A 27213-nucleotide genomic window follows, 5' to 3' on the forward strand; every position below is an offset into this window, starting at 1 on the left:
GATGCTGACAGTTCATTGTATTTGCTCTTTGGATCCCAGCTGGGGCTGCACTGGCTCCAAATTAGGATCAGCATTTGGGAGGGAAAAGTCTGTATGTCGGTGTGTCTGTTTTTATGCTAACTTTTCCGTTCCCAACATAGATACTGCCACTGAGTGTTTCACTTTGCGCTCTAGCCCTTGCTATGCTTTATGGCCAGCAGTAGGGTGTATTGTTACAATACTTCTTGTGCCCATGGGGTCTTCAAAGTGCTTTATTTAAACGTACCGAGATGCCTTCACCTACCACTGAAACGCAGCTACTTATGCTGCAAAGCCTGGCAGCTGCTCTAACAGCAGGAGCAGGACCAGGCCACTGCTTTTATGACATAAAGTAAGGAGAAAAAAAAAAATCCATATCCATTTAAAACTGCAGGGAGAATGTAAATTGTCAGAATGTAATTACCTAAACTGGAATTTGGCCAGCATTCCAGATTAACATTTCCTCTTGTGAAGCATGCCATGGGATACCTGATGGCCGAAAGCAGTCAGAGTCTCAGTAGGATTAAAAATTGAGCTTTCCTGTGTAGTCATTCCGTAGTAGCTGAGAGATGTATATTATCTATTTAGCACCTACAGCACCCTGGGGCTAAAAAGTGACTGAATCCTATGAAATCTGATAGCAGTGTCTGAGGTTAGGATTGTGGTCTAAAAACATTCCATGAAACTTGTAAAATCCGCAGATGGTCCAGCCTTGGTACTGTTTCCTGTGGAAGGGAGGAGAAAGAGGTTAAAAAAGATTTACCAAAAGGACTGCAGCAGGGAAAAGATGAAAGTTCAGGGTCTTCCCCTTAGATTGTTGTTCCCTTGAGGAGTGATGGATGTTTTTCTGGGGTTTATTTCAGGCCATGGAAGCGTGCCATGGAAACGTGCATTAGCTGGCTCTGAAACTCCTTCATACCTGCTTGAAATGACTCGATGTAATTTATAGCAGATTGGAGACACCAGTATGTTGGATGCGAGAAATGGATGCTTACGAGTTAAGTGGGATGAGGAAAAGGGAATTTGGTGTGGGTTAGGAAAAGAGGTAAAGTGGGGACCATTTAAAGTAGAGAAAACGAGGACACAAAGGTGTGATGGCATTCACTGTGTTCAGTTGCAGCTGCCAACTGTAGAGTTACTTAAAAGGTAATATAAAGGAGGTTCCCAGCATGAAATCATACATAGGTGTCAAATAAGTTGTTCTGTGAGCAGTTGGACTCATGAAGCCAGTTTTTCTTAGATTTTGTCTTTTCCCTATAGCCTCTGACTGCCACCGTTTCTTCAGTCTCCTAGGGTGTGTGACAATCGCAGGCCCTCACCCCATTTCCCTTTCTCACCACCCCCAAACCTCCCTCCTTCTTGTCCTTACTGTAAATCCCCAGATCCCTCCTTATTGCTACTCCCTGGCACCTGAATCCTAAACCTCCCATCACTGTTGAGGCTGCTTGTTGGAAATATACCACTTGTGCGTGGCTCCCAGCCAGATATCCAAGCTGGCTGCTTGGTTGGTGAGCAGGTCAAACAGAAGGGACAAGATCTGAACTGCAACTGCATTTTGGGTGTCTTTGCATTGCACCTGCGTGCTTTCATATAGCAGGATCTAGTATTTTTAGACCTCTGCCCCTCTGTCAGATTCAACTAAAAGTCACCAAGGACTTTCAAAGTCTTTAACAACAGGACTGTCCCTGTGCAGTCAGTCAATGCTCTGCATTAAGGCTTGTTCCTTTGGGAAACCAGGCTGAGAAGCTGGTAGGAGTATAAGGCTTCTCCTTGCTAGGAAAGGAGTCAGGCAATTTTCTGTGCAATGTATTTTCTTGTTTAAACTATTGATCATCATACGTTATAGGCTCCGCCCACTAGGATCCACTTCTGACGTGAAAATTTTACATGTGTTCTTGGATACTCTGTAAGAGAAAACAGAAGCCCAGATAGCAGAAAGGGTGGACAATGAGGATATTTGAACACCGTAATTGTTCTGCTGGGATATTGCAGTTGAGCAGTGCATTTTTGGCTTGGTGGAAACTGAAAACTCGTCTTTAATACTGATCTCCTATTACATTAGAATAAGAAGGGTTAAGTACACTGAGAAGGGGATTAAATCTGAAGATATCGTCGTCAATATAATGTGTAATAGCCTTGATAGCGCATTGTGAAAGAAAGACTTGCCAGACTGGCTGCTGATCCTGAAAGCTTGTTTTCTTTTGGGATTTGGGAGAATTGTTCTCGAGTTGTGTCCTGACGTGCACATTCTCCATTTGTGTTTCTTCCTCAGCAAGGTCCTGAAGGGAATTTATTGTCTCCCCGTTTTCTCATGCAGAGCTCCAGGTAGAGCAGGGTGGAACAATGAAACCTCAAGCTGTGGCAGAGTGGGAACAGATGTGTGTGCTAGGAGAATGTGGGTGTGTTCAATAATTTGGACGTTAATTTTGTCTTTATACTGTGCAATGTAATCATAGTCTAACTTTTCCTGAAAAATATGAAGTATTGTTTCTTGGAGCTTTCGAACCTGCAGTACCTATTCCTGCCCTTCAGTATAGCACATTCCCTGCTTGTGAGATTGGATTTTGTATTGTTTATCAAAGGGTAGTCCCTGTGCCCCCTGCCTTAACCGCTGCTATTTTTTCATCTCAGTAAAAAAGTTAGTTTCTCCTTGCATTCTTTACACATGTGTAAATGACTGTTAAAAAGTGCAGAGTGGTGGAAAAGTGGTTTCTTGCCGTTTTGAAGTGCTCATGTTTTATTAAAGCTGAGATTCCTGGAGCTTTGTGGCCACACACTACAGTTGCCACCTTCTCCACTCCTACAGAGATGAAACCCCATTTCTTCCTGTGAAAATTCTCTAATCCCCCCAAAGTTGTCAGTTTCTGTGCTCTGGGGTGAGATTTGATTCCTGTAGATATGAATGCCTTTCATGGGGCCCCTAAAATACAAAATTACAGTTAAAGTGCATAAAGCAAGGAAGCAGAGTACTGAATCTGTTTGATTTGGCTTTGTTGTGAGAAGATGCTGGCACCGTCACTTGCCTTTTTTTTTTTTTTTCTCCTTTATTTCCCCATTGCTTTTTTTTTTTTCCTTTCGCTTCAATCACCATCTGTTGCATGGTATGTTCAGTACTCGTCGCCCTAAATTTTACATAGCTGCTGTGACTTAACAACATTTACCCACTAATGCCATTTAACACCACGCTAGTATTTAAAAGTACTTTGTCCAGAATGAGTGATAATTTGTGCTGTTAATGCAAACCCACCAGGTTGGATCTTGATGTAATTTTGTAACAAATTCCAATCTGTAGTGGTATTTCAGTACCTGTAATAAGGCTCTGCAGTCAGTGTCTTTATGTCTTTAGATCAGCCTCCCACAATATAGTTGTTTTCATAACCCCTTTTGCCAGCGAGTCACGTGGACGCCTGGCTGGGGGAATCAGTGGCAAACTTGCAGTTTGACCCACATGGCTGAGCGATGTGGGTGCACTCCCAGCCTCGCAGGGGTGCTGGAGGACAGCTGGGGAAGGACAGGGCTGCTGGACCGCGGCAGCCCGTACGAGGCAGCGTCGGTCACTGAGGGGACGGCGGCTCCTCAGTGAGGAGGGGAGAGAGGGGTGCCGGAGCACGTGCCTGCCTTTAGGCGGGAAAAAGCCCCTCCGCGCAATGCGCATGCGCAGCGGCAGGTGGGCGGGCTCCCGGGAGGGGGGAGAGCAGCTGCTCCGCCTCCTCCACCATTTAAAGGGACAGAGCTCGCCGTCGATTTGCCGCCTTACTTCCTCCTCAGACCCGGGAGAGGGCGGGTGGTAACTGTGCGAGCCCTTGCCGGTTTGGGTCTTTTCTCTCCGCGCTGGAGACGGAGCAGAGCTGGGGAGCTTCGGCTACTCTCGGCAGGTTCCGGAGCCAAGAGTCTCCGCCTCCGCGTGTCTGTTCCCCGCCCCTTCAGCCCTTCGGCTAGCTCCGCCGCCGGTTCGGCTATCTCCGCCCACCCTTCGGTTAAGGCCGTTAAGTTCCGCCACCACTTCGGCAACTTCCGCCGGCTTGGTCGGAAATGGCCGAAGACGTGAGAGATCCAGCGGTTTAGGGGAGAAGACCGGCCGGCTTCTCGGAACAAACCAACTGTGTCCGGACCGGGGGGGGGGGGGGAGCAGGGGAGGGCGGACGGAGGGGGGAAGACAAGGCAGCGGCTATGGCTCCCCCCCCAGCCACTCGCGGAGGGCGGCGCAGCGGGCGCCGGGACCGCGGCTCCGCCAGGAGGGTGAAGTGAGGGCGCCAAGAGGTAGGGCGGACCGTACCACGGACTCGGGTGGGGGTGTGGGGGGCAAGAGCGACTCGCGGCGGTAGCACACCCCCCTACCACCACCCCCGGGGGAGCCCGTGGGGCCGGGTGAGCGGCGGGAGTGGTTCAGTCCGGAGCAAGACCCCTGAGGCTGCGGCGGGCCCGGCTGGGGCGTCCCTGAGGGACAGTCGGGGGGGGGGGTAAGGTCCCTCAGGGCTGGGGACACCGGGGGGGGGGGGGTCCCTCAGGGCTGGGGACACCGGGAGGGGGGGCCCTCACAGGGCGAGGGACATTGTGGGGGGGGGTCTCACAGGATGAGGGACGCTGCGGGGGGGGGGGGGGTGTCCCTATAAGGCTGGGGTCCCTCATGGCGGGAGGGTTGCGACGGCACCTGGCGCCCAGGCGCTGCTGACAGGCTCCAGCCTTCCCGCCTGCCCCCTGTCCTCCTTCCCGCCTCTTTCAACTAACTCTGTGAGGGGCCGGGGCGCAGGCGGCCCCCAGACCCCCTCGTCCCGTCTCCTCTGGCTGCCTGCGACATCTCCTGGGCTTCGGGGGGGACGTCGCGTCCCCCATGGCCGGTGCGGTCCCGTTCCTCCCACTCTGAGGAAGGTTTCGGCGTGGGGGCTTGAGGCCTAGCACCCGGTCCGGCTTCGACGGTCACCGAAAGCGCTGACCCCAACGCGCTTGTTGCCGTCTCGCAGGGTTGTCCCGTATCTTGGAAACTTGACAAAGCCCTCGCGTTCGCCGCTGCCTGTGGCAGCGAGTTCCACCAGATCGGTGCCTGCTCCCTGTTGCTCTTGCTGGGGTTTTGCCTTGCGAGGTGGTGAGGACAGAAACGACAAGGCTGTTGTCTCTGGGCTTCTCAGCGTTTCTGGTATGCTCGTATTGCGCTCCTGTGAATTGTTTGCTGAAGTTGAGGTTCATGTTATTTTTTTTTTTTTTCCCAGCTGTTTTCCCCACATGGGATCTCTTCTTGCTCAAAACCATAGGGGTCTTTCCTCAATCAAAAATTTTACCAGTGTGAGGCTAATACGTTGCTGCTGGCTGCCTAACACCCCATTATGCTGGTCCAAAACCAAACAATGTGGAGCCTGGAGGAGTTGGAAATGGTTGAAATGGTATTAAGGATTCACAAAGGTGCTGATAAGCATTCTAGGTACACTGTTCTGTTGCTCTGTGTGTTAAAATTCAAACATTGAGAGTCTCATTGACTAGTTTCTGATCTCTTGTTGCTTTTGCGCGTGCCTGATAAATTGTGTGTGTTGATATCCTGATATGATAGCTTGGCTTTAAAATGTCTGGGTTTCTGTGCTGTGAGTCTAACATCTGTATGAAGAAGACTAAAGAACTTTGTTTCTTGAAATGAGTGTCATGTGGAGGTGATTATCTTACAGATATTTCTGTTTTCATGGAGGAATCTATTATATTTAAGATAGTAAGGTTCTTGGAACATGGGGTGTGTTTTGTACGTTGTCGGGTTTTATCAAGTAATGAGTAATCTTAAGCTAGTTTCTATCCAGAAGTAGCATCAGAAATGAACCACAGTCTGATTATGTGGTGATGGGGAGAGAGAAGTGTTCTCCCCCTGAGGAATCCCTTAACTTCATGTACCATCGGAGAGTCCAGTTGTTACAAGCAGCTTTATCTGTGTTCACTCACGGCTTTGGGATGCCTCTTCTTTTCAGTTTTTCATTCCAGAAACGGGAGTTTGCATCAGTTTAGCTCAGTGTTAAGAGATGCAGGAGCTGGGGTAGTTGACTGTCTTTATTTGAGCACGGTACAGCCAAATTCTTCTGGCAGCTCAGCTGTGGTACAGACAGTTCTTGAACTTCTTGCTGTCTTGTTGCAGAAGGGAAGTCCAAAATAGTTTTCGGAAATTCTCTAATTTTTCAAGTGGAGACTGTTAGCTCTCATGTTTGTTTGCATGTGAGGATGGATTTTGGCAGTTGTCAAGTCAGAGCAAAAGCAGCGAATACACAAACCAAGAAAAACATGATTGTTGAATTGCCTTCACTTAGACTGTTTCTCGATACATAGCAAAATCAGAGGGCTGTTTCTGTGCTGTTAAGATGGGGAGAGGAAGATCATCATCATCTTCTCGTGAATATTTGTAGCGTGGATCTCTGGGACTATTCAGCCAAGGAGTTGAATGTTGATGCATTCCTAGGGCTTGCTTGCATATGTGGAGCCAGAGCCCATCTTGAGTCTTCTTTCCATGACTATTATGTCTTGAAATGCCGTGATACCATCATCTTAATTTTTAGAGTTTGTCTCTCTCCTTCTGGCTGTGTGTATTTGTTCTTGTTTCCTTTCCGTCTCTGCTACCTGATTTCTCTCCTTGCTGTTTGACTCCTATCACCTCTCCCAGTTACCTTGCCTGTTTTCCCAGGGCATTCCTCCCCCTGCCCACAACAATGATTTCACTGGGGTGGGAAATGCAGCTAACCACGTGTGCTAGTTGTTTGAAGCCAAGATCACAGCAGTCAAAAGTGACTTGCTTAGTTCTTAGTCCAGAGGCAATTTTTTTGCTTTGGAAACCCCACAAAAATACAGAACTGGAAGGGACCTCCTGATCATTGGATCCCATCTCCTCATCAGCAGATAGGTCTTCCCAGTGCTTGTTGTCTCGCTTCTCTACCTGTGATCTGTGCTAAACACCTCTTTTTGGGCAGGAACAGACTGTGACCATTTTGAAGCAGTTCCTAACTCTGGGGTTTTAACCCAGGGTGGGATTTTTGCTGTTACTGTAATGAACGAATCCTAACCCAGACTGGAATTACTATGTTTTAACAACCCAGCAGGCAAAATAAGTGGGGATTTCACTTGCCTTTTTACAAGGACGCAAACAATACTTGTAAGCATATTTAGATATGCGCCATTTTGGTACAGATAACTGTATCTCTGCTAGTATGTGACTAGGCAGTAGGGGAAGCATTTACATGGGATTTGAGGGACACAGCTGGGACTTCCAGTTGTCTTGTGTAACCTGTGCTGACACAGGCGGTGCTTGCTGGGCTAAAGTGAGCATGAGTATGCTTGCAGCTCTGTGGTTGCAATTTAGACATATCCTCAAAAGCAAAGAGCCTGTAGTTTTCTTCTTGGAGAATACTTGAAAGTACTGTTTACTGGGGATTGTTGTGGTTGAGTTTGGCTCCTGCAGCTTAGATGGCTGTTTGTCGGATGCAAATGATGTTGGTGGATGTTCCCCAAGAAGAGGTGCAAAGCCAATCTGAGGTTTTGGGGTTTGTTAGGAAGGATAAAGACAGAAGCATGTACAACTCCATGGCTTACAGCTAATCGATCCCTGGATTGGCTGGGTGTAGGAAGCCTTGAGCGCTAGCTGACCAGGTAAATTGATGTTATTACGCAGCAGTTGCAGGGCCAGTTTTGAAGTGCAAATTGAAATCCCATTTTTGTGAAATCATTGCTATTAGTTAATTGATGTTTGTTACCAGCAAGAACAGTTTAGAAGACTGACTAATCTGTCACAAACGTATTTGAAAGGACATTTTGTAGCTTCTGCCTTGACATGCTGTATATTCCCTACAAGATTATAGCAATTTTAAAGCAAGTTCCGGTATCTTTATTTTTTTTAATTTAGCATTTGCTGAGGAGGTTTACAATATCCAGTCTTTCATATAAGAAGTGTGGACGTGTGCTGTGCTCCCTCTGCTGGCATCTGCCCCTGCTGACTCGTGTTGAGTGGACATCAGTTTGTCAGGGCTATGTTGACATAACCAACACCACTACAAAGTGACCTGTCCCTCATTGATAAAATCAAGTGAAATACAGAAAATCAAGACTCATAAATCCAGAAAATTAATCTTTTATGTTTGGCGGGGAGGGGGGAGAGGGAATCCTAAAAGTTCAAACGAACAGATAATCTGTGGTCACTAATGGATGTAAAGGTTTTGGTTTTTTTTAAGGCGTGTGTTTTAATGAGTCTCAGAGTTTCTGCCCTTACAGTCACTTTCTTAAGAGGTTGGGATCTCGTTGCCTGGTGTTGGGGGTGTGTGTTTTCTCTGCCTGTCCCCTGCCCTCCCCCTTGCCCATGAATTAAGAAAGTGTGTTGCATTTCTAATGCAAATGTCTGCCTGAGAGGAGTATCAGAACGTGGGATTAACCCACAAATGTAAGAAACCCTCTCAAGTTTCTTCTAATACAAAATGCTAATAACATTTCCCACTGCGCAAGTAACATTTCTATTTACTTTTTAATGTACAGTTTCCAGCTGGTTAGCCTTTTATCTGTCTTGTTTCATAAAACGCTTTCATTTATGATCCAAAATACTTGCAGGTGTCTTCTTATCTGACTTCTTCTTAGGGATAGTGGCAGTACAGGTAGCCTGAGGTTTGTTTCCAATCCTGTTGTGTTTTGGTACAAGTGTTGCTGTGCTGAAGTGTATATTCTGACATCTAACTCTGTAGGATGAGCTTTCTTACTGTTTTGTGCTAGCCCTTCCGTGTGACATGAAAGGGTTGTGGAGCTATGTAGTCATCTCAAATCTATGCCAATATATTGGTCATCTATGAATTCATTTGGAAGTGAATTATATTTATTTGAAAGGCAAAATGCCATGGAGCAGAAAATAAATTGTTGTCTGCATGTGTTGTCTTCCTTAAGGAACACTTCTTGACAGGTTGAGTACTTTCTAACTCCAATCAAATAGATAATGAATTAAAGTTTGGCAACTTAATTTGGAAATTGGGTCCTCTGCTTGTATAAAGGCAGTACAATTAAAACCATCAACACTCTCCATTATGTTGTTCCATCAACACGTCTCAATTTTAAATGTGAAGGTAAGCTTTTCTTTTCCCCATCCCTTACGTACTCCACCTTCTGAGTCCAGATTTGCATGTGATGGAATTAAGCACGTCACTGAATGTGGGAAAGATTTCTTTATCTTTTCCTCCTTGATTAAATGCCTCCGCATCATATGTAATGCAGGGGTGCATCAGGATGAAATTTGTACACGTCTTTTAGTGTTTCTATTATGGGCATGAGGAAGTAATTATACTGCAGGTCTGCTCTGTGTAGGCACTTAGTGGGAAGTGATGTGTTCTGGACTGTGTTGGTGTTGAGTGGAGTATATGCTGTGGAGTACTGCTGACATGCAGATGACGCCTGGAAAAGGTTGGCATGAAAGCGTTGGAGCTTGTGACAAGAAATGCTGCCAAACAAGTGGGGAGCCTCGGAGTTGAGAGCAGAGCCTAAATATATAGAGCAATGGTGTAAGCCTCTTTCTAAGGGGTCTATAAAGTCTAAGCAAAGCAGTCCTGAATTCACTATTGGGAGGCCTTTGTGTCTGCAGGGAAACTTGTACGGGTCTGCAAATAAAATAGGCCGGAAACCTCTGATATAAGTGGAGTAGTAACATCAAAGCTGTGATGTGTAACCAGCAGGTGGGCAGAAGACAGGACAGTATGATCCTGTCTTCCTCATTTAGAGGTAATTCGCTGGCCAGAGATAACATGCAGTACAGGAGCCCATTGACTCCCAGAAATGCATTGTACATCTAATAATAAGTGTCAGTGAATAGGTTAACATCATTCTGAGATTTATTAATAAAGATAGCAGTCCCATAGCAAATGGGAAGAAAAAACCCCAACCCATGCCTTGATTAGGTAAGATATTTCTTTCCTTAGGCATCTCTCCTGGGAAGACCTTGGTACTTGTAAATGAATCTGCCGCCTACCTTGTGTACCTTCATTTTAATGTGGGGATTGAGGAGGAGCCAGCTATCGGAAAACCAGCCAGAGATGGATGCGTTGGAAAGTTGCCACTAATTAGTGTGGCGTCTGACAATTAGCTGTTGTTAAGCCTTTCCTTGCAAGTTCTCAACCGTGCATTGGGAAACAAAAACAAGGACCTGGAGAAAGGCAAGAGCTGTCCTTGTAATGATCTTGTAAAAAACGTTCTGGGCGGTTGTTATTTTGTTGATCTTACTAAAAGCAGAACATAGAGTTGATTCTGATGTGGTTCCTTTCTAGTGGAGCAGGCAGGATTTGATGGACCCAGAAGCTCTTTGGTTATTTGCTGTTGGGTTCTGTCGTAGTCTGCAAACTTCTTATGCCTCTTACCTATAAAACAGCTTTGAGGCTAGCTTTCTTCACAGGAAAACTGTAAATCAGTAACATCTACAAAGTGTTATTGTTGATGTTAATCTTAGAATTCTTAACAAAAACTAAGATTTAATGAAAGTAATAATAAAGAGATTCAAAGAAATCTTGTAGTTGGTTTCTCACATTTGTCTCCAGGGTCTTCTGACTTTGTTTTTACTTTGTGGCAGTGATGAATAGCACCAAGCCTTTTGCAAGTGTCTCAAGGGTGTAGTTAGTTAGGAGTAACGATTGAGCTGGAGCTGGTAGGTATCTCAAGGCTTTTGTACAGAAGCTAATTCCCCCTCCCTCCCCTCAGGAATCAGACCTGCTTTCTCTGAAAATGACTTTTACACTGCTGGGACAATGAGGATTTTGATTAGAAAGGCCAACAACACAGTTATTTCTTCCTTGTCAAAGGAGATGTCGGGGAAGAAGAGGTTTTTGCATCAGTTGAATGTCTATCTTACTGAGCTTGCATTTCAGATGATGTTTCTTGGGCAGCAAGGCCCAGAGCATCTTCCGGCGTAGTTTATAAAAGTACAACCCAGGCTTTGCACTGACTAGTGTCTCTGTATAATTCCATTGACTTGGAAGGAGTGACACGTAATCTCTAGACAGATCTTGAGTCTGTTTTAATATGCATTTCTGATCTATAATACATGCGCAGACAGGGCAATCCTTTTGGTTACCACTGAAAGCAGCTATATCTGGGACAGAAAGTGGCAGCTGTTTGACAAATGTGATAGAGTAGGTATTATAAAAAGAACCAAAGTGAATTTCCTCTTCTTAAAACTGATTAAAGCAAAAGCAGTATTGCGAATGTTTCTTGTGAGCTTAATGCTGCTGCTTTGCAGGGTTGTCTTGCTTGGACGCTTTGCTGTCCCTGTACCTATTCTTAGCGTGTTTACCAAAAGCTGTTGTGTGCATATTGAGGGAGCGCTGTGTTAACTCCTACTGTATACGGACTATTTGTATGTTTATGTGGAGCCTTTGGGGGAGGGAGGGATTATGCTCGAGCTCTTCTGTCACCTTCTCCTGCTTCTGTGCTTTATAAATCTTTAGGAAATGGAGGTTAACGTTTCCATAGTATCTGACCGTATTGCAGTGCTTCTGTGAAGTACTGCCCAGTACTTGTTGACACTGACCTTTCAATTCGGGACTCATGGCTGAGCTGATTTCATAGCTTGCTGCTGGAAGGGATGGCCTTGGTTCCTTTCCCTCTCTCAGCTCTGCAGTCCTTGTCATTTATATGATGCCTCAGTGAAGTGATTCAGGTTGATAATCTAACAGCAAACTGCTTGTGGGATTTTGGGGGGGAGGTGAGGGGTTGGTTCCCTTAGTAGTAGGATTTGGGGGGGAGGTTGCTAGGTGCCCCTTCTCCCCTCTTCTTACTGTTAGTTTACTGTCTTAATGATCCTGCATTAGGATATTCCTGTCTCAGTTCCAACCTGGCTCTCCCAAGACATGAGGTGTGAGCATTGGCAGTGCCCGAGGAGGAGACCCACTCACTTGTCAGGGGGCAGGGAGTATCTCTGTATTTTGATATTTTTACCCAGCTCTGGTACTCTGAATGTTGCTGCTCCAAGGCTATGAGGGATAGATGCCCGGTAGGACCCTGCCTGTTTCTGTTGCTGAAAAGGCAAAGCGAGAGGCAGAGCAGCGAGAAGCTAGGCTTGCTGCTTGTTTGCTGCTGGAGGGGACGGTAGGAATAGGCACCTGCTACTTAGGGAGGGCAATGCCTGTATGTGCTTGGCTGCTTCCCCTGGCAGCAACAGGAGTGGCTGAGCATTGCAAGGCTTGGGCAGATGTAGAAGAGGTAGTGGGACAGTGACAGAGCTGCTATGCTGTGTCAGAGGTCTGCTCCTGCGCTCTTTTATCTTTATTGCAAATCTAGAGTCTGCTCAGGACCAACGAGGGTAATTTAATGAAGCAGGGGGACTTGTTATAAAAGAATGCGCTGAATGGACAAGAATAGTTCGCTGTTGTGTATGACTATGAAGGTCACTAGAATAGGATGCTCATTTTTCAGTTCCTGCATGCTGCTGGGTGAAACCGAGGTTTGTGCTGACGCATGCAGTTCCTGTTAATGGGGACTGGAGTTGCACTGAAAGAAGAAAATGCCTTGTTTTGAAGGCTACTTGGTAGCGAGACAACTGGAAAGACATGTGGTATTGGTACAAATCCTTTCAGACTTTGGTGCTTCTTTTTATTGCCTGACTTCTTATTCTGAGGCCTTCTTACTATGACTTCTGCTCTTCTGTTATGAGAAGTTAAATTAATAATCTCCCTTATTTCCCATACATGGGAAGGAATGTCTTCATTCTGGCCCAAGTTTAACTGCAGATGAGATCTGTTTTGGGAACTGCGTTATGCAAAAGCAGAGGGAGAGGAAGAGGAAACAAACAGTTTTGTAGCCTACTCACTTTGAAATGCAGTTTTAATGGTTCCCTGGTATTCATGTAATTATTTAACTGGCTATGCGATCCTTGGGATTATTACTCTTTCCAAGTAATAACTAGACCAGTAAAGATATCTTGTAAATTGAAAAAAAGAATTGGCATATGCTGTTTTCAGTATTGCATTTTAGTAATTGTTTGCAATGACCTTTTGGAATCTTAGAGAGAAAATTTATTTGCTTGACTTTCTCCCAGATCAGCTCCTGGCTATCTCGATATAGAGCAGAATTGAGTTGTTTTGGTTTTTTTTAATTACATTCTGACAGCAAAGCCTATTCTTCTGTGTGTGTTATAGTTCTGGCTTTTTTAAAGGTTAAGCTGTCTTTAACAGGACTTCCACAGATGTACTTTTGAAACTTTGGGGGATTTTGTTGTTGTTTGGGTTGTTTTGTTTGGTTTTTTTTTTTAGCCAGAATTGCTCGTCCGTGGTATTATTTCAAAATAATGCTTTATTTATTTATTAATCTAAGGAGAAAATTCTCATTGTGTTTTTAAATGTCTAGAGGCGTGGTGATGAAAAGGCGGTGGTTTGTTGTTGGATTTTGTTTGGGGTTTTGGTTTGGTTTTTTTTTTTCTTTTTTTGTGGTTTTTTTTTTTTTTAGCTTAAGAGGTTGTAATGTGATTAGGTCATAGAATCGTATCAGGTTTTAAAAAAAAAATCCTTTTTTTTTTTTTTTTTTCCTTTATAAAGTTTTAGCAAAAGTCTTGTGAAATCTCGTTCCTTGATGTCACTGGATTGTGGTCACAGCCCACTGTGGGTTTGGTATGTAGGAAAATGTCAGACATTTGAGAGGGCCTCACTCCAGACTGTGTGTCTGTTTGAAACCTCTTCTTGGGGATGAGACCAATGGTTCCTCCTTTTACCATTTTGAAATGTCTCTTCTGGCATTCTTCCTCTTTCCTTTCTGAAATCTGCCAACTCTTGAGATAGAAGGGTCTGAAAAACAGATTGTGTGAAATCTCTCAGATCAACTTAGCGTTTAAGTACGAGTTTTCACATGAGAGCCCACTGCACCGTGTGTTTTCCGAAGCTGTACTTGGAGAGGCTGTGAGAGCCTGGTCCTTCAAATACACCAAAGAAAGCTCTGTGAAACAAGGGTCAAAGAGCGGGTGCTGCAAAATTAGGTTTCAGCCAAGTTTTGAGAAACAAAATTGTACCGACAGAGATCTGCATCTCTCAAGGGAAGATAAGTCTCCAAAATGAGTGTCCAAGCTGGAACAAGAGAATAGACACTGAAAGTATCTCCAGTAGTTCAGTTTGCAGCTGGTCCTTCCCTGCCTCTCAGTCTGGTCCATTAAGGAACCATGGTATCTAGAAGGACTGAAATGCTGGAGTTATTTGCATAGATGACAAGTGAGTGGAATAATCAAATGGGACCCAACCACATGTCTCCTTAGATCCACGTTGAACTGGAGCTGGGTGAGCTCCAGCATGTGTGATTTCAGCCCCCTAATCAGTCTGGTTTTTGCACATCATAACTTGAAAAAGTGGGCTTTTCATCCTTGAATCTGAATAGACAAACCTGAGGGGCACTCTGTATTTCCTGCTAAATTCCAGATAAGATCTACTGTTTGAACTTGCAAAGCAGTTTAGGTGTGTGCTTCCCTGCTTGCAGGGCTCCTGCAAAAAGTTTGATCCACCCCTTCATTTCGCTGAGTCTGTTAGGAGTGAATGGTGTTCCTCAAGCTGTGAACACAAGAATGGTTTAGCTTTAAAAAAAAAAAAAAAAAAAAAATTAAAAATATCCCCTGCAAACAGATGATGTAATGCCCAAGCTCCATGTTTAAACAGTGGCTAATTTGCCAGGGGATAAACCAGAGTTAAATCTGTCAGGCTTTCTAATTCCCAGATTCAGCAGAGCTTTGTTTTTTGTGTTTTCAAATGCAGGATATGAATGTGTGTCCAGGGCTGTTGGTGTGATTTCCTTCAGCTTCTGTAGCTAAAGAGTTTGTCCAGGGGCAAGAGAAAATGTTGCTATAAACCTTTTGTTGCTATAACCCTTGATAGGTATCTTTTTGTTTTTAAGTTTTACTCTGTGACTGAATTAAAAACAAAACCATCCCTTCGGTGAACTGCTGCACTGCAAAACAGGGTTTCTTCTGAATTTGGATCTTGTGTCTTTGCAGGCACCTTCCTTTTGCCAAGCAAGATTAGCTTCCTGCAAGGTCCTAGGGACACTGCTGGGTGGGTAGGCTTCACGCTTTGCAGCTGGTTTGGGCTGCAGGTGGACTGTTTACTTGGTGTTTGGAGTCTCCTAGACAGTTATGGACAAAACAAGGAACACTTAGTTTTCATGCATGTAGCTTTTTTTTTTTTTTTTTAAAATGAGCAGCTTTCTCTGCTGGTGGCAGCTCTGACCTGATAATGCTTCATATCTGCTGACAGGAGGGGGACTTAGCTGTGGTCGGTTGTGTAAGAGGGAGGTTTGTATCAACGTGGTGTGTTTTTTTTTTTTTTTTTTTTTTTTTTTTTTTTATTTTTATTTCCCTGTGGGATTGTCTGTTCAGTGGGATTTTTCACTGACATATTCCTTTAATCTTCAATTTTGGCACCATTTCCCGGGGCTCATGTAAGCAAAGAATTTTGCCAACTAGCAGGATGAACCAGCACATGCAACAGGGTTGGAGAGATCCAGAAGCTTTAGTATCTGCCTGTGATGATGGAAAAGGGAAGAAGATGCTATCATGAGAGACTGAAGTGGCAGTTAAAGGAATGGTTTCTATATTCTCTACCTTTTTATATTGAAAAGCAAAAAATGTCAGTTTTCTAACTTGGAGCAGCTTCATATTAAAAGTTGACAGAGTCTTGGGTAAACCTATTTCTTTGCGATGTCATTAACTAACTTGGCATGCTGGGTGGTTTCAGCAGTTTTTCTAAACAGTGCTGGCAGAAAACTCTGAGAGCAAGTTGCGCTGACGCTGCGCTTGGTCTGGAGATGTTGCTCTGGAAAACAGTCACTTTGGGAGAGATCGCATCTGTGAGGAGACGTTGCTGACTCACAGCATCGATATCTGCTGGGATGTGCTTGTTTTAAACAACTGGATTTCAGAAGCTTATAAAACTTGCAGAAGGGGGTGGGAAGCTGAGAAACAGTCCTGCAATTGATGGTTTCTTGTTTTTTCCATGGTTTCTGTTGAAAACTAAGAGTAGTGGGCTGGTTGCAACTTATGGTGGAGTTGTGCTTAATCTGTTCTGCTTATTATTATTTTCTTCCTCACACTCCGTTTGCTCACTTGACTTCCTCCTCTTTGGCATTGTTTTCACATAAATCCTTTTTGTCAGAATTTCCTTGTTCTCTGCCAGCTGTGAAGATACCAGAAAACATTAACTGCTCTTAAGAACTGCTCAGAGGTGCATGGTTTTGCAATGGAGACTGGATTTAGGTGGAGCTTCTTGTATGGGCTGAACTGCCCTATAGCTAGCAGTGATGGGGATGTGTGGAGTAACTGTGGACTGGTACAGACAACGGGCCTTTTGTTTGATTGCCTTAGCAACCCTGCCTCTCTGAAAGATGAGATGTTCTCGCTTGCTCGTAGTAGTGTTTGCAGGAAGGCTGGTTGTTTCTCATGAAGCAGGCCTGGTTTGGAGGACTGATCTCAGGAGACAGTGGTCCTCCTATTCCCTCAACCCCTTTTTTTGACAACAGGAGGTCTCCAGTCAGAAGTCGTCTATGGTTATCTAGTATTTGTCCCCCAAATCCCAAGCAGTGTGTCCTGCTGTGTCTCATCCTTTGCTATATCTGCTCCTGGGGGCACAATGCTCTGAATTTAAATAAATTGTAGTCCTTGCTAAATATCTGTCAAATATTGACTTAGTCTGTAGTGTGAGCTGACTAAGCTGAAATTAATGGTGTAATTCTAGCTTGTTTGGCACGTGTGTATAGGCAGTTTCATTGCAGATGGTAGAGGAAATTAAGATCTTACCTTGACTCCATCTCAAGGGGAGGAAAGAGAAGCCTCGGGCTTATAATGGCAGTAAGAAAAGACTTGGCGGAGATGTTGGGGGGAGTGTTCATAAAGATGTTATTTGAGGGTGATAAAAACTCTTCCTAATGAGTGAGGTCATAAGACAAAATTGAGGAGTTGTTGTTAATTGTGTGCTATTGCAGATGTCTTGAAATGATCTCCTGCGTTCTGGTCCATTGCCATACCCCTGGGATAATTTTTCTTAATCTGTTGAAAATGAGATCCAAAAAAATGAGACAATCTGGCTGGCTGAGGTTTCGGCATAGATCAGCAGACACAGTGCTGGCATCTGCTGGCTTCATGTGTTCTGTGGATGCTTTACCCTCTGTGGAGACAGGGGTATCTAGAAAGAGACCGTGGCATCTCCTTTCCTTGCGTTGAGGAGATATGGACAACTCCATGTGTTTTTGAGATGCTACTGCAAAATGACAAAGCACTGATGCCTACAAGCGAAGAAATGGAGATGCAAAGAGGTGTCTGAAGTCATACGAGTCATCCGAATGAGCTGATGGCAAAACTGGAGCTAAAACATGCAACTTCCCTTGTGTTTCAGAGCTACTGTGCAGCCTGTCCTTCGAACTCCTGGGAAGCTTGTGGGTTTTTGAGGTTATCTTTGAGAGGTTTGTTGCTGGCATAAATGAATGTGAGATTCAAAACAATAAAGGTGCAGCTTCAGGACCAGTCCTGCTTGAGTGACTGCAGGGATCTCTGCTGGTACTGTGAATCTGGTGGAAGCTTATGTAAATGGTGAGCTCATGAGTTGTTGTTGTTTTTTTTTGTTTTTTTTTTTTAAGACACCTTTTTTTCTCTTTAAACTCCCCCCGCTCCCCCAGCTTTTTGCTGCAGTTTTGATGCAGTCAGTAAGATCTCCATTGTAGCTTTCAGCTTCGTGGGTGCTTTATGCCTGCAACTGATCAGTTCCTAGCTGATCTTCAGTAGCCTGGAGAGCAAATGTAATGCGGCAAATTCATTATATGCTAAAATATTTATCGTATTACTGTAAAGGTCATTGACAGCAGTGAAGGCTCAGTACGATACAGTCCTGAATCTTTCCAAAGATGGTATCTATCACCACTCTCTTGAGAGCAGTATCTATTGAAGTACCTGGAATAACTTACCCATGGCACATTCTTCTTGAGGTGTGTGCTTGGATCTTCCATAGAATTGTAGAATCACAGAATTGCTTAGGTTGGAAAAGACCTTTAAGATCATCAGGTCCAACTGTTAACCTAGCACTGCCAAGTCCACCACTAAACCATGTCCCTGAGCACCATATCTACACGTCTTTTAAATGCCCCCAGGGATGGTGACTCCACCACTTCCCTGGGCAGCCTGTTCCAGTGCTTGAACAACCTTTTCGGTGAAGAAGTTTTTCCTAATATCCAATCTAAACCTCCCCTGCCGCAACTTCAGGCCATTTCCTCTTGTCCTATCACTCATTACTTGGGAGAAGAGACCAAGCCCCACCTTGCTACAACCTCCTTTCAGGTAATTGTAGGGAACCATAAGGTGTCCCCTCAGCCTCCTTTTCTCCAGACTGAACACCCCCAGTTCCCTCAGCCGCTCCTAATAAGACTTGTGCTCTAGACCCTTCACCGGCTTAGTTGTCCTTCTTTGGACACGCTCCAGGACCTCAACGTCTTTCTTGTATTGAGGGGCCCAAAACTGAATACAGTACTCAAGGTGCGGCCTCACCAGTGCCGAGTGCAGGGGGATGATCCCTTCCCTAGTCCTGCTGGCCACACAATTTCTGATACAAACCAGGATGTTGTTGGCCTTCCTGGCCACCTGGGCACACTGCTGGCTCATATTCAGCTGGCTGTTGACCAAATAAATAGCTGTTATACTGCATCTGAAAGTTAACAGCTGTATTTAATTTTGCTGTGTGTACTCACAGGCAGGCGTGAAGGGTAGAGCGGGAAAGGAGTCTTAATTTAACCTCGTACTTTTTTGCTTGATTTAAGTAATTTGCAGAGTTGTATAAAAATCTCCATGATCTTATTTCTGTTAAGATTATAGTAATCTAGAATTGTTATTAATGCTGAAGGGCATTTTTGCTCCTACATGTGTAGGAATGAATTACTTGTTGCGTAACATGATTGGAAAGATAGCAAAGAAAAGGCTTTTCAGCAATGAGGTGGGCTGTGATTTGCCTTTCCCTGAACCACAATATGAAGTATCATTTGGCAAATGGATTCAGGACTGCAAGGAACCTCTCAAACCATTTTCACAGGTGCATGAGTGGTGGTGCGTGACTGTTCCCTGTTGGAGGGCCCTGAATGGTGTAGGATATATGACTGACCTATTTGCTGGTAGTTTTAGCATCTGGCTGGGATTAGTTGTTCAGCCAACTGATACCCAATTCCTTTGTATAATGCTATGTCTTTAAGCAACAGTTAGATGATTGGATGCTGAGGAGCATTTTGGAGTCCAGCCTTGCAAATACAGCTTGTTAATTGAAGCTACGCTCGCTGTCAAGGCTGCCTTTTTAAGTTCTGCTGTCTGTCCTCCTAATGATATTCCAGTCTCTCTGGCTTCTCATTGACTGCAGATGAAGCGCTGACTGCAGTCTGCCTCTGATCCTCACTTTGTTAGACGAGGACTGTGGTTCGTCTGCCAAGCAGTGGCTGCTGGCACGCACATTTGTCACCTGTAGCCACTCCTCTTGCTGTGATGGGCTCTTTCCTCACCGCACCGAGAGTTTTGCTAATTGGAAGTGAGCATTGAAGGGGACGCGTTTATTGTTCGGTGTCACAAGTAAGCTCTTTGCCTGAGTGTGCGTTTCAGGCAGCTGCATGAGGTTCAACAGCTTTGTCTGTCATGATCAGACAGATCTCTAGATAATCTAGCAAATCTCTTGATTATGAGGGTGGAAAATAATATGCTTTGATTTACAGATGTTGCCGCACAAAAAGTGCCTCTGTGAATTCTCTGAATGGCAGTATCTGGGTGTGTTCGGCATCCTCAATTTCTGAGTACATCCATTTTCTGAACATATCCTGAACTTCTGCATACTTTTCTGGACAGAGTATGCACTTGCTTGCACATACAACATGGACAGCTGTTTTACAGACAAGCAGATTATTAATAATTTTTCAGTAGCATTTTAAGCCAAGTTAAGAGATTCATTGGGTCAAGAGTCCTTGAAGTTTACGGTAAAAAAGACAAGGGATGATAGAGGCTGTTGCCCTATGTCTGATTTTATAGGCAGGGTTGAAAAAGGGAAGGGGAGGAAGCCTATTTTGAATTAAATCCTCTAAACACCTTTTCCTTCTCTCCCTTAGGAAGTTGTAGACAAACTTGAAACCATTTTCCAGGGTGTGTACCTCTATGAGCAGTGGAAGGAGGAAGGAGATGCAGCAGGCACGTGTATCTCACACCTGCAGCTCGTGGTGGCTGTTTTGGTGAGGGTGCACCAGCAGCCAGGAGCATTGCAGGTATTTGTGAAGGGTGTTGAAGTGTTTTCTCTTTTTGGGCACATACGCTCACTTGGTTATAGAATGACTGACAGATATGCAGAAGATTAGGACATATTTTCACAACCCCTTGAAGTTGTGGTAAGCTGGAAAAAAGAGGTCCTGTGGTCTCTCTCTCCTGGCTGTGTGGTAGACCAGTTTGGGAAGTGATTGGATTGAATCTAACCTTTCTTCTTGTTTGCGAGGTTAGTTAGTTGTAACCTCAGTCTGATGGGCAGCCGCACTGTGCTTTTGCTGGGACAAGGAAGAAGAGAGATGATGGGAGGGTAGAAATACTCTGGTTTTGGTTTGAAGAACTAACGAATTTATTGTGTTAGCTTCTTTGCTAGTTAAGGTGAGGGCAGCATTCAAGTGGAAGACTCTTGTGTACTGATATAGTTGTCTACAAAGTTGTTTCTTTTTTCTTTTTCTGAGGTCTGCTTTATAGTCGGCAGAGGAAAAAGAACCATTTCTGTTGCACAGTTCATCTTGTCCGAAGTAGACATCTTGAACCAATCAAGTTTTATGTGCCCCAGAAGTGCCTGCTTTTGCTAGCTGTGGAGAGAGCCAGACCAGCTAGTTTAGGCGTAATGGTAATTGGTTGTGGCCAACTGTGACACCTTATTGAATGAGAAGTGGCTTATGCAAGGCCAAACCTTGGGTGCTGCGTAGTTTTGGAGACTGTACAAGCTCCTCGTAGTTGCAACTTCCTCCTTCTCAGAAGAAGGAAGAGCTGATGTGGTTGCTGGATCTGATTATACCACGTGGTAGCGGGTTTGAGGTTTGAAGCATGTTTCTGGCCATTTCAGTGAGAGTCATTGTGTGATGGTTCAAATATCAATGAAGCAAGTTGAAGGGCTTTGTTTCACTCTCCTGACCCTGGAAAGATTGGCCAGTTTGTCAGCTGTGATCCAACCACAAGGCAAAGGTCCAGCTAGGTGGGGTGATATCCTGGTAGCAAGCTTGAAGCAGGACTTAACTGCATTCACAAAGGGAGGAACGAGATAGCGTAAAGGGTCTTTTCCCAGTGATTTTTGTATCTGTGGTCAGATGTGCATTGGCGGAGGAAATCACACTGAAAACGACCACAGAGTTTTTTGTTTTAACTCTCTAACTTGAGCCTAGATCATACAAAGCAAGCCCTCTGAGCCCATGAAGGGAGTTTTGTGGAGGAATAAAGCTTATTGTCAGCTGCGGTGTTCAGACCCTTGGGAAATTGTGACTATTGTCTGGGCTATTATTGCTTAATAAAAGCTTTGCATTTCCTCATTCAGTGTCTTGAAAATCTGGTTCTGTGCTTTTAAAAATAACTCAGCATGAGCCACAATTGGGAGCATTCACAGAGGAAATTCTTCAGCCGTTTAAAACAAAGTGAAGGGAGGGAAAAAATCACTCCTTAAAGTGCTTTTACTTGTCTGTGAAGAGTGTGTCTGAGCTGCTGTGCTGCTGCTATCTGGAGGAAGCACAGTGGGGTGAGAGCCCGGTTCTGTTCCCGCTGAAGGTTTTGTTTGCTGGAGAACCTGGGCCGGTACTGGGACAGACACACTGAATGTATCCTCTTGGGATGGAGGTGATGATCCTCTCATGGATGAGTATCTCTGGGCACGTGCGTGGATTAGCATTCACTGATGGGGTTGATGTATTTTGTGCTTGATGCAAAAGGGAGGAAAGTGTTTGCCTTTCTGTTTGTAAGGGAGGCTGCTCCAGAAAGGGTAACTTTAGGGAAACTGAAACTCGGTCATGCACTGAAGGATGTGCAGTATTTAGGGCACCTGCTACTGCAGGCTCAGCACTGGCTTTGGGGTGCTGCCTCAGTGCAGAAACTGCTGCAGGCTATGACAGTGGTCACTGGGGTGGGGGGGGAAGAAATGGAGCCAGCACTTGAAATGGAGCCAGCACATATCGCAGCTAGCTAGCCTCACTGCTGTTGGGGTGCTGGGCAGGGAAGTTTTGGTTTTTTTTGAACCAGCCAGCACTGGGGTGGGGAAGGGGGTCAGAGGAGGGATTGCTATGGGCTCTGCAGCATGCATCAGCCCTGAAGTTGGCTTATCTGTAGTTTTTGCTTGTCCCGACTTCTGCTGTGAGGTCGTAGCCCTCCACAGAAGCCCCTGAACTATTTTGCACATCCAGTTTTGGAGGCTTATTTCTTTCTCTATGTGTGTTCTTGGGTTTATTTTCCTTCTGGTGTGGAAATAATTATATTGCTTGTTTCTTATGTTCTGGCTTTGACTATGAGGAGGAATGTGTTCAGGTTTTTTTGCGTTGTGGTGTGTTGTTTTTTTTTTTTCCTTCTACAGCAAGCAGTGCAGTTTCTTCTGTTAAAATATTCTGGACAGCAGTTGCTGCCCACGTACAGCACAGAAATGTGTGTTTAGTGGTTACAAGGCATGCTTGCTCTGGGTGTGCCTTCTTGTTTTGTTCAGTGCAAATGTCTTCGTATATGATTGGCCATAATTTATCATTGCCATTAAGCTAGGGAGATATAATTTGTATTAGTAATCTGTGCTTTGTGCAGGCCAGAATTATATACACTGACTCTTGATTTTGAAGTAAGTTTTCTCTTGGAGCTGCGTGTTTCTTGCAGGATGGAGGCCACAGCACAAGGAGGGAGCTGCCTGGGATGACGCTGGGCTACAGCAGTGCCGTAGAAGACCCTTGGTAGGGTCTGATGGCTGGGCTGTCAGCTCAATTTTGCCACTGAGATAAGAAATGAATTTAGGCAGAATATGCCTCTTCTGTGCCTCAATTTCTCCACTGGAAAATGAATACAGCATGACTTGCCCTTTTACTGCATTGGACAGCTTGCAGACTCTTCAAACTCTGTGTAATGAAGTTGGAAAACAGACAAATATGAGCATTGGAGAACTACCTTATCTGCAAGGTGTAGTGAGACCCTAGCGCGAGAGAGTGGTGAAAAGCCTAGTGTTGGTGTGTTTCCAAGCAAGCGCTGAGATGCCTTAGACATGGCATGCTGCGAAGTTCAGCGTTAGCTGGACCTTTTGCCTACAGGCAGCACTGAGAGCAGTTTCTTTTCCTTCAGAAGAAGAATAGAAAGGATTTGTGAGTGTGCGTGCGTGTTCATTAGGAGCAAGCAGGAGTTATGCTTCCTTTTACTGTCTTCTGTGGTATCTGTGATATGCACAGGCGTGTGCAATGCAAGATAATGGGGACAAGACACAGCCCTGCAGTAGCTAAATCCTGTTACACCTTTGTGTGGATTGGTATTACTTGAAATTTTCTAGGTCATGTGCACCATTAAAATGATTTCCATGCCTGTGTTTGGAGAATCTGCTGTGCCTATTTTCGTTTATATCCATGTGACTGATCCAGGGCCATATGTTAAGAATATAACTGCTTTCTCTTTTTTTTCTTTTCTTCTTTTTTTTTTTTTTTTTAACCGGTGGTGTCTAAGTATATCTAATAAAAATGCAGACTGGAGCTCTTTAATGAGGCGATAAGTCATTCCTGCCTCTCTTCTTTTTAAGACAAAACCACCTCACACACTAGCTTCTTTTTGTATGGACTTCTGCTTTGCATTTCTACACATTCATCATAGCGTGAAGCCTCTCACAAAAGGCAGTAAGAAAAGACTGCTGAACAGACCATTTTGGCGTGCATAAACCTGAACTCTTGCAAAAGGAAAACCCTGAGCTTTAGCAGGGGAAGCCACAGGCTGTGTGTGAGTGCGTGTGATGGTAGTGTTTTGGGGAAAAAAAAAAATAGAAAAGTATAGTGCTGAGTAAGTTTAGCATGGTCTCGAATTGTACAGCTACAGCTAAGAACAGGAGCCATTAGGAAGCAGTTTGCAAGGGGAAATATTTCCAGTTTTGTTCCTTCCCTTTGCAAAGTTCCAAAATTCAAGTGATTGTTGGAAGTTTCTGCCACCCAAAGGAAAATTTCTTTATATTGCTGGCACCTAACTTCTTGGTTAAGCCAGTGGTCGAGATTGTGTGCAGCAGCATGTGAGTGGTGGCTGGGGGGTGTGTGGCATGGCTGGACGCTGATGTACGGAGACGCCGTGTCAGATTTTGAACCTTCAGTTCTGGGAGGAAATAACTTTGCTAAAGGAACAGCTCTGGTTTGCAAGCATGCTGCTGCACACACTGCTGCAGCAAATGTACCGTGGTTGTGGTTTGACAGCTGAAGTCAGAATACGACTGCTAAATCAGATTACGCTTGCACATGGTAGCTGGGTGTGAAATCCCGGGTGGCTGAGTGGCACCGTCACCGACACACCGCTGTGCGGTTGCACAACGTGTTTTCTGAAGCGGCAGAGTCATCTCCCTGAGTTGCCATGCCTGAACGCTCGTTTGCGTCCCAGCGCGGCTGCTCGCCGCTTTTGCCAGGACATCTGTTTGTGGGCTTGTACTGTGAACTGCATTGCTGAAATGTCCGAATTGGGGAAAGGAAAGGATGCACTTGTTTTGGAAGGGCTTCTTCCTCTTTTCACCGCTCACAGGTTGATCCTGTGTGTGGTCGGTATGGTGACAAGCTCCAAGTTGGGACCCCAGTCTCCTTTTGCTAGAGAAGACCCACCATGTGGCTATCCACCAAGACTTGCTTCACCAGGCTTACAGAGGAAGAGAAGGAGGAGAAGGGAACGTTAGCAATTCCAAGTTGTGATCCAAGGATTGAAAGCCAGCATTTTGGTGTATAAAACAATAGATCTGTGAGTAATTGATCAACCATGAAGTATGTCAGAACAGCTGAAAAAGAAGTCGATGAGTTCTCTGAAATGCCGGCCCATGTGAAAAGTTTCTGAGAGAAGGTAGTCAGGGTTGTCTTTTTTAATTTAATGACCTCTTTCGATGGGTAGTCAAACCCTACTAATCAGATTTAGCAAGGCCTTGCATAATAAGAGGTGCTTTATTTACCGGCTGCATATTCACTCATAGACATTGAGGCACAATGATAAATTATTTAATTATAGATATCCAAAGAAGTGAGCCAGGCGCCTGCTGGGCTGCGTTGTCTCTCTGGCTTCCCAGCTTTACGTGTTCTCTCGCTGGCTAATTCACAAAATCCAGCCATTTGCAGAAGTGGTCTCTCAGTTATTAATGTTAATTAGCGAGGTTCTGCTCTATGAATATTCCTGTAGTATGCACTTTCAACACATACAAAGTGCTAAGCTCTTTACCCGTGTAACGAGCATGCATATAGCTATATTGTTAATTAGCTGGATCCCTCTGAGGACATGTACCCCTCTTGGGAATGGTAGTTTTGGTGTTTAGCTGCTTGTGGTAGTTAGAGCAAGTCCCCTCTGAGGCTCACTTGCAAACTTGTGCCACAGTCAGGTTGTCAGATTTTTGGCCTTTGTTTTAATCATTAGTTTCTCCTCTGTGCATTCTACTTACTAAACAGTGCAGTTTCTAGTATTAAGTTATTTTGAGATTTGCCATTAGTACCTTGTTTTAATCAGTGCCGACAAAGCACCTGACTTGATATATGTTCCAGGTAGGGGTCAGGATTTATGTGTTCTTCAAAAAAGCTTTTATGCTGCAAGAATGGTGCTCCTTGTGCTGACAACAGTTTTATATCTCTGCCTCCTAATAACCATCCTGTGATAACACCTTCTTCGTCCGACTTATACAAACAACTCTATTCCAAGGAGGAATTTCCCTCTGAAAATGTGCAAGTGCTGTTCGTTCTGCCAAGTCCAACTGGGGCTTTATTATTGCTGTGATTTAATATCCTTGCTGATGGGATGCTCCTGTTGTGGGTGAAACATCTCTGAGAGATATCCTCTCTCTGTAGCTTGGTAGAAGAATGTTCCCCTCCTTGTTTTAACACCAAGAGCAATAGAATGATAGAAGATGGTACTCTTTTGCTGTATGGGTAAATAATATGACTGTAAATGAGAACCAAGTTATACTTTAATTTTTATATACGTTCAGGATGAAAAAGCAATGTGAGATCAGCAGGTCTTTCCAGAAGAGGAGGGTTGTTCTCAAATATGTATACTTTGTCCCTAGTTTTATGTTTTCAGTATCATCCAGAAAACTCTTGGTTTTGCCGTTTGATTATAATTTGCATTTAGATTGGCTGCCTGAAGGGGAGTCGCTTGCAAGGGGAGATGGGGCTATATGGCTCGAGTCTCTTGCAGATCTGGCTGAAAGTAATGGCATTTACATAAAAACCATTAGCTCTGTTATTGATAAACATGAAAGGCATCCATTTCATTTAATTTTCTGATGAGGAGTCTTTAATATAAGCATACAATAGCACTGCAGTAGTAACCTTCCTGCCTCCCATCCCTCCTTACTGACCTCTTGTTGTTCTAAGGGCAAGTTTTGATTGGGATTTTGTTGGTAGGGAGATGTGGAGTTATTTCTATTCCAATTTACTGAAGTAGCCAGTTGTCTTGCTACATCGTAGGGAATTATTTAATGCTCATCTTAAGAGGTGTCTCTAGTAATTGAACGGGGATTTAATGTCTCCCTGAAGCATAATTGGTCTGTGTGTGATGTATACCAACATGTATGTTTAGCAATGGGTTTTTCTTTTGTCTGCATCCCAGCACAATTCTATGGGTAATCTTTTGCTTAATCAAAATGGGTTTAAGCAGAAGTTCAGTGGTTCCTTATTAAGGGGATAAAGGGTGTTGAAACAACAAATCTATTAAAGGAACATCTTTGGTGCACGCTGGATCACATCCCATCTGACCCTTCAGGACTGTGTCTTGATAAAGTAGTTTTTGTGGCCAGTGAGGAAAAACCTGTTTCCCTGTGTAATGTTCTTGACCACAGGTGTAATGGTGCATTGGTGATCAGCATGTGTCACTATCTCTGTAGTTAACTGGTTTTGTGTAGCTATTGCTGCTACTCTCTTATATAAATATCTTGCTTTACTCTTGGGTTGGATCAGGTCTGTCCTTCTTGAGAACATCCAGAGACAGCTGGTGCCATAGTAGTTCTCAAACATCACAGCATTTGCTTGAGAGACCATGCTGTGAGCTTT

General features: G+C 44.5%; 1 protein-coding gene across 2 annotated transcripts in view; it reads left to right on the plus strand.

Moving 5' to 3' along the window:
- Positions 1-3932: 3932 nt before the first annotated feature.
- The window catches only part of EXTL3 (exostosin like glycosyltransferase 3), a 135788-nt gene continuing 112507 nt past the window's right edge, over positions 3933-27213 (plus strand). For both annotated transcript variants that reach the window (XM_030036875.2, XM_030036879.2), the window contains exon 1: positions 3933-4278. The gene's annotated coding sequence lies outside the window, so the exon portion shown is untranslated. The remainder of the gene's footprint in view (positions 4279-27213) is intronic.

This window comes from Aquila chrysaetos, chromosome 15 (assembly GCF_900496995.4).
Source record: "Aquila chrysaetos chrysaetos chromosome 15, bAquChr1.4, whole genome shotgun sequence".
In the NCBI taxonomy this organism is placed as follows: domain Eukaryota; kingdom Metazoa; phylum Chordata; class Aves; order Accipitriformes; family Accipitridae; genus Aquila; species Aquila chrysaetos.